Raw genomic sequence first — 6,000 nt, forward strand, 5'->3', positions numbered from 1 at the left:
TCAGGCCCTCATCCTCAGGTCAGCTTGCGGGAAAGGACCTGCACAGCTGCTCTCTGCCATTTCCAACAAACACCAGTATCAGGACTCAGACTGACAGAGTAAAAGGGTCAATATATGAACACAGCTGTACCCTGTGCTAGGAGACCCCCTGTTCCCATTTGCCAGCATCTTCATTCAGACCTTTCTGTTGCTGGCACGTCTCATGGGCCCAAAGCAATTTCCCGGACAGGTGGCTTAAATGCTACTCACAGCTTGTTTCTCCCTGCGTGGCAGTGAGGCTTTTGTTTGCCTATTTGCCCAGAGCTAACATTAGAAGATGTTGAAAAGGCAACTTCAAAAATAACACTTTATGAGTGTATTTACTGTGTGTAACATATTTACATACACCTATATAACGAGGTGTGGGAGCTTTGCAGCACTTCCCAAGGACACATAAGCTCTGCCTCAAAAGGGAGACACATATAAATAAGTGTGTACTCATAAAACTACATTGACGCTCATTGATCCTTTTACACCAAAGATTTACATGACACCCTACTGCTTTTCTGTCCTGGGAGTTATAATTCTTGCATAATTTCCACCAGTCACCTCACCTCATTGTGTTAGTCTTGGTTGAAAAAGAGGTGGGAACTTGGCCTCGCTGCCATCAGCGGTAAATCCTCCGTTAAACTCACCAAAAGAAAATGCTCTCAGCCCTTAGCTCTAAATGAGAGGTTTGTATAAGGCTTTTGCATCTCTAAGGAGAGCTGTGTTGCAAAGACAGCACAATGAGAGACACTACCCACTGTAAATTTAGTAAGGGAACTAAAAGGCAATGGTACAGGGAGTTCTAAAGAGAAGCAAAGTGTGAGGGCTGTTGCACTGAAGTTTTTAGCACCTGTGGGGTTCAGCTCAGGGCCTGACCACACAGCTTTCTCTCTGCTTTTGTTATTGGCATTCACCAACACCAGGAGTGTCTCATCAGGTCTTTTCTAAGGTCACTGGTTTTGGAGAATGCAGTTAATGCAACTCTGATGATTTCCTGAGGGATCCTAAGATGGCAGATTTATTGATTGATAATAATTCACAAACCCTATAAACAAATGTAAACCTATCCTCTCTTGCACAGAGAATAATGCAACCAGAAGCCACTTCTCCAGTGCAAGGTCTTCCGATGCAAGAAAGAGACTCAGAGAATGAGCTGGGTTAGAAGGAACTAAAGATCATCTTCTACCAACCCCTCTCCATGGCTCTGGACACTCTGTACTAGACCAGATTGCTCAGGTGTATCCAGCCTGGGCTTGAACACTTCTAGAGATGAGGCATCCCTGTGCAACCTGTTCCAGGGCCTCACCACCCTCACAGAAAAGAATTTTTTCCTTATAGCTAATCTAAATCTACCCTCTTTCAGTTTAAAGCTCTTCCTCCTTGTCTAATTCCTTCATACTCTTATGAAAAGTCCCTCTCCAGCTTTTTTTGCAGGCCCCTCTAGGTGCTATAGGGTCTCCTAAGAGCTTTTTCTTCTCAATGCTGAACATCCCCAGTTCTCTGGAACTGTCTTCATAGGAGAGGAGCTGCAGCCACCTGATCATCTTGGTGATTCTCCTCTAGGCTGGCTCCAGTCCTTTTTATACTGAAGGCCCTAGAGCTGCATGCAGGACTCCAGGTAGGTCTCACCAGTGTAGAACAGATGGGCAGAATCCCCTCCCTTGACCTGCTGCCCACAACTCTTTGGATGCAGCTCAGGAGACTTTTGGCTCTCCATCCTGAGAGATATTTAAGCCACTGGGTGATGGGGTTTGTGGGGTTACAGTGATAATTCTGGGTTGATAGTTGTTCTTGGTGATGTTAAAGGTATTTTCCAACCTTGGCAATTCCGATGCTAAAAAAAAGAAAAGATTGTATTAAACTATCTGATGAGGAAAAAAAAAAAAAAAAAAGTACACCACATCTGTGATTCCTTCTCATAAGAAATGGCTTTTTACCATTCTCTGTTTCAGGAGGATATTTACCTTTGTCCTATGTTCCACTTTGGGTTACAAAGAGAGAAAAAGAAGCAAATGTTCAAGCACAGATAATGATCTTTGTGGTAGAACCCAGTCCTACAGAAATACTGAGAACTTGTTACCAAATTAAAAATGTTTTTTCCTATTCTTCATGTCACTTCACTGTAGTATCACTAGAGGAATCTGAAAGTAGGTGACAAATATGATTTTAATATATAGAATGTTATTCCTGCAGAGATTGTTTTGCTTAGATATGTTATTTAACCAAATGGGCAAATAGTTCCATTATGGAAATACAGTGAATGAATGGCTGTGGATACTCACTATTTTCAGTGCTTTGTCTTCAGATTTCTATGTGCAATTTAACTGCAAGACCTTTCAAGCTTGACAGAACAAAAGCCATTACTTTGAGGCACTGGCAAAGGGAACTGTGGAATCCTAAAATTTTGTAAACATGCTTGGGGTTCCTTGAGCTTTAGCTACAGAAAATGGAATTGAGCTCCAAGGCAAATGTGTGTGCAAGGGCACTGACTCTGCAGTTTGCACCAAACCCTATCAGAAGAGCTTTACAACATCAGTCATGGCAGCAGGATATCAAGGTTCTCCTTTGTTATTTATATAGGCAAATGATCATGAGTTTTCCTTTTATACCTTTAAAATTAGATACTAACAAGCAGTTGTGATGTAATCTTAATTGAATCCTAGCAAGGGTTTTCCTAATTCAGAGTCCATGCCCCATGCACACACTTTGTCAGTGCAGCCAATGTTTGAAAAAGTCACAGTCTGACTTCAAAGGAGTTAGCTTTGTGTGAAGGAACAGGAGATGCCACAGAGCCCATGGTTTATTTATGTGGCCAGAGCCAGAAGCAGCTCAGGAGAACAAGAGGTCTAAAGGCACCCTTCAGTTAATCCCATACGGAGCCACATATCTTGCAGGATCTGAACTGGTTTCCTTAAAAGAACTGAGGCTGAAGGGCCGAAGATCTTTTTACAAGTAGGGATTTCTATCCCAGCCTTGACAGATAAAGCCTCATAGTTAAGGGCCCGCTAGCTGCCTGTTTTAAAAGAGCTTTGGGACTTTGAATGTGATTGTCCTCCAGAACTGAAACAAAAACAAAACCTCTATAAATTATGAAACACAGTTCTGCGGTGCCTAAGGCAGGAGGTAGCGACTACAGGCACTTCGGCAAGTTGGGAGATGAAAGACACTGCTCACAGCAGCACCCAGTGCTATAAAGAGTTGCCCCAAACTTCACAGAATAGAAACTATAAGCAAAATATTAATAGAACTAAAATTTAGCTATCAATGTGTGAGGATGATTACTCAACTGATTATGAAATACCATAACTTCTTAACCTCATGAATTGCCTCATAGAGACTTAATGAGGGGAAAATTCTGTTTTCAGAAATGAATAATTTCATAAAATGTGTGTTAAAAGCCAAAAATATTGATAGGCATCACTGGAGTGAGGCAGAGTAACAAAAATTGCTGTAGGAAATAAATACTTGGAAGATGATGAGAAATGTATTTGGGCCAACTTGCTTTTTATTTATAGCAGTAAATTTAGGGGTTAACTCCAATCAATACTGACATTAGAATTATAAAGACAGAAAAATAATGGGAGATGAATTAATTGATTGAAGCTTTTATGCCTCCTTTTCCTGATGTTTTCAGAAACAAAAATAGAAGTATGAAATTATGATATAAATTAAAATCCAGAGAAGACTGGCCAGAAAAATACTAGACTTAAATGAGCATTAAAACAGCACCAGCTTGTTCCTGGGGATCTTGTACTATTTATTGCATGGTTTGCTAATGAAAGGTGCCAGACTCACTCTTCTTACTGTATAACAACACACCAAGGGGCTCTGGATAGAATACAGGATGATACTAGGGTGTCTCAGAAGCACAGGCAAAGCCAAATAATGCCATCTGGTAGCCAGGTTTTATTCAGTGAATGCAAAAGCTAGTGGAAGGTTATGACAAGCACACCAAAGCTTAATAGTGCAGAGATATTAATACTTTCTCCCCTGCCTGATTACCCCTGCAGAAAGTCTGCACCATCCTGTTCTCTGTAAATGATTCAATTTACTTTCTAATTTCCCACCCCCTCCCTCCCCGGGGCATGCTTGTGCAGCATTTAACATGTTTTGAGCATTGCTCATACGATAAATTAATAACAAAGCATAAAAAAAAAAATCTATTACCCCAAACTCTATCTTCCCAAGGTGCAATCTCTGCCTAGAATTAATTTTATGCAGGCAAACCCTACTCTTAAGCAAAAAAAGGGGGAAAAAGTGTCTTCTCTGACAAGTGTACTCACCAGGCATAAATATGGCATAAATGAGGTGTGGTTTTCCTTGTGCTGCTTTGGTGCAGTTCATGCCTCATGTCCACAGGACTCTCAAAACACTGACTGCAGTCTTTGCACTCTGACATGCCTGATAGCCAGAGGAAAGGCAGCAGTACTTTCTGTTTCCAGCTCCCAGCAGACCCTAACCAACTGCTTGGAATCCTACAATCCCTTATTCTGCCCTTTCATGTGTCACTTCTACCACCAAAGGTTCTTCACAGCATCAAGATCAGGGTGAAGAGAGCTTGGGCAGATACTCATTCTGCTTTAAGGGTACCATTCTTACCTAGGAGGGTCAGGACAGAGTTTCCTTCCCAAGGAGCTGTGGCAGATCAAAGCCGGTTTGGTACAAACAGTACAGAATTTTGGCTGCAGTCAAGGGCCTATTAACTGCCTCACTCCAAACCACCCAGGCAGTTCAGGGCTGACCCTGAGCATATGGTACCTGTACTGCCACAGACAGCCACAACCCCTTCCCCCTCTGCATCCAAGGATCCCATGCCTGGCCGTGTGCCACTTGCCAAACTGCCCCTGGCAGCAGGTGCCATTTGGCTGCAGAGCGCTGTCTCCAAGCTGCCGGTGTGCAGGGCCAGGGCAGGGAGCAGCCAGAGCAGGAAGGTGGGCAATCCTCACTGAGACAGCTCATCCCCCAGGGAGGGACACCCACCGGGAGCCAGGCTGCTTTGGGAAGAGTAAATACGTGTTTTAACTCGTATTGGAAATGAAGATAAAAAACAGCCATGCTGTGGGTTGGAGGCCTGTTCTGGCCTCTGTTAATCAGAAGAGAAGAGGCTGCATTTCATCCATAGTGGTTGGCTCTGAAACTGGCCATGGCCTGTGCCAGGTAGAGCTCTGCCAGGGGAGACACCTGTGTGTTGTTCTCCATCAAATGCTGCTGGAGGAGGAGGCCAAGCCCTCAAGGGAACAACTACATTCTCAAATTCACCCTCCTGGAGCCTGAATCAGCATAGGCAAGAAACGTTCTGTAGCAGCAACATCATCCATTGTCCTTTATTTTGAGGATCGAAATTGTCCTTTTCCTTATGAACTCTTTGGTAGATATCAAAGCATCAAAGCTGGGGGACTGGATGTGAGACCCCATAATGGAAAACTGGGAAGCAAGTCATGAATTGTTCAGCATACAGAGGTGGTGCCTACCTATGGCAAGCTTATTGTCCTGGCCTCTTCAGCCTTTAAAAGCCTGAATAAACAAATATAAATTGCTCACAGAGCAATGAAAACAGGAAATGCAATAGTGATATGCATCCTAGGAGATGTCCTTTAAATGCCCTCTCTGGCTTGGTGGATAACACCTTTATGAATATTTGTGATTAATTGCAAGAATTGAACTGAATATTTCCTAGTGACACAAAATCATTTTGAGCTAGGCTGTTTTTTGAAAAAGAAAAAGCTGATTCACCTGCCTGGAGTTCATGTGCTCAGCCTGGACAGAGCAAGCCAGGCAGGTGCCCATCCCATGGGCTCAGGGTCTGATTTTGGCATGTGCATGGTGGCTGTTACCTGGCCCCTGCTCTGGCCACTCACCCTGAGGGCTCAGAGGGCTTGGCAGGGTTCAGGACCTGCTCTGCTCCACCAACAGGGCATACACTTGGCATTTTGGAAAGGTCAACAGCCAGGCCTGAAATTCTGTGTATGGATA

The 6,000-nt window shown here is 43.4% G+C and overlaps 1 long non-coding RNA gene across 1 annotated transcript in view; it reads left to right on the top strand.

The window, feature by feature from the left end:
• Positions 1–3,055, top strand: part of LOC120757100 (uncharacterized) — a 50,386-nt gene extending 47,331 nt beyond the window's left edge. Inside the window, exons 3-4 of the long non-coding RNA XR_005702358.2 lie at positions 1,591–1,645; positions 1,980–3,055. This is a non-coding gene — a long non-coding RNA (uncharacterized LOC120757100). The remainder of the gene's footprint in view (positions 1–1,590; positions 1,646–1,979) is intronic.
• Positions 3,056–6,000: the final 2,945 nt, after the last annotated feature.

This window comes from Hirundo rustica, chromosome 10 (assembly GCF_015227805.2).
Source record: "Hirundo rustica isolate bHirRus1 chromosome 10, bHirRus1.pri.v3, whole genome shotgun sequence".
In the NCBI taxonomy this organism is placed as follows: domain Eukaryota; kingdom Metazoa; phylum Chordata; class Aves; order Passeriformes; family Hirundinidae; genus Hirundo; species Hirundo rustica.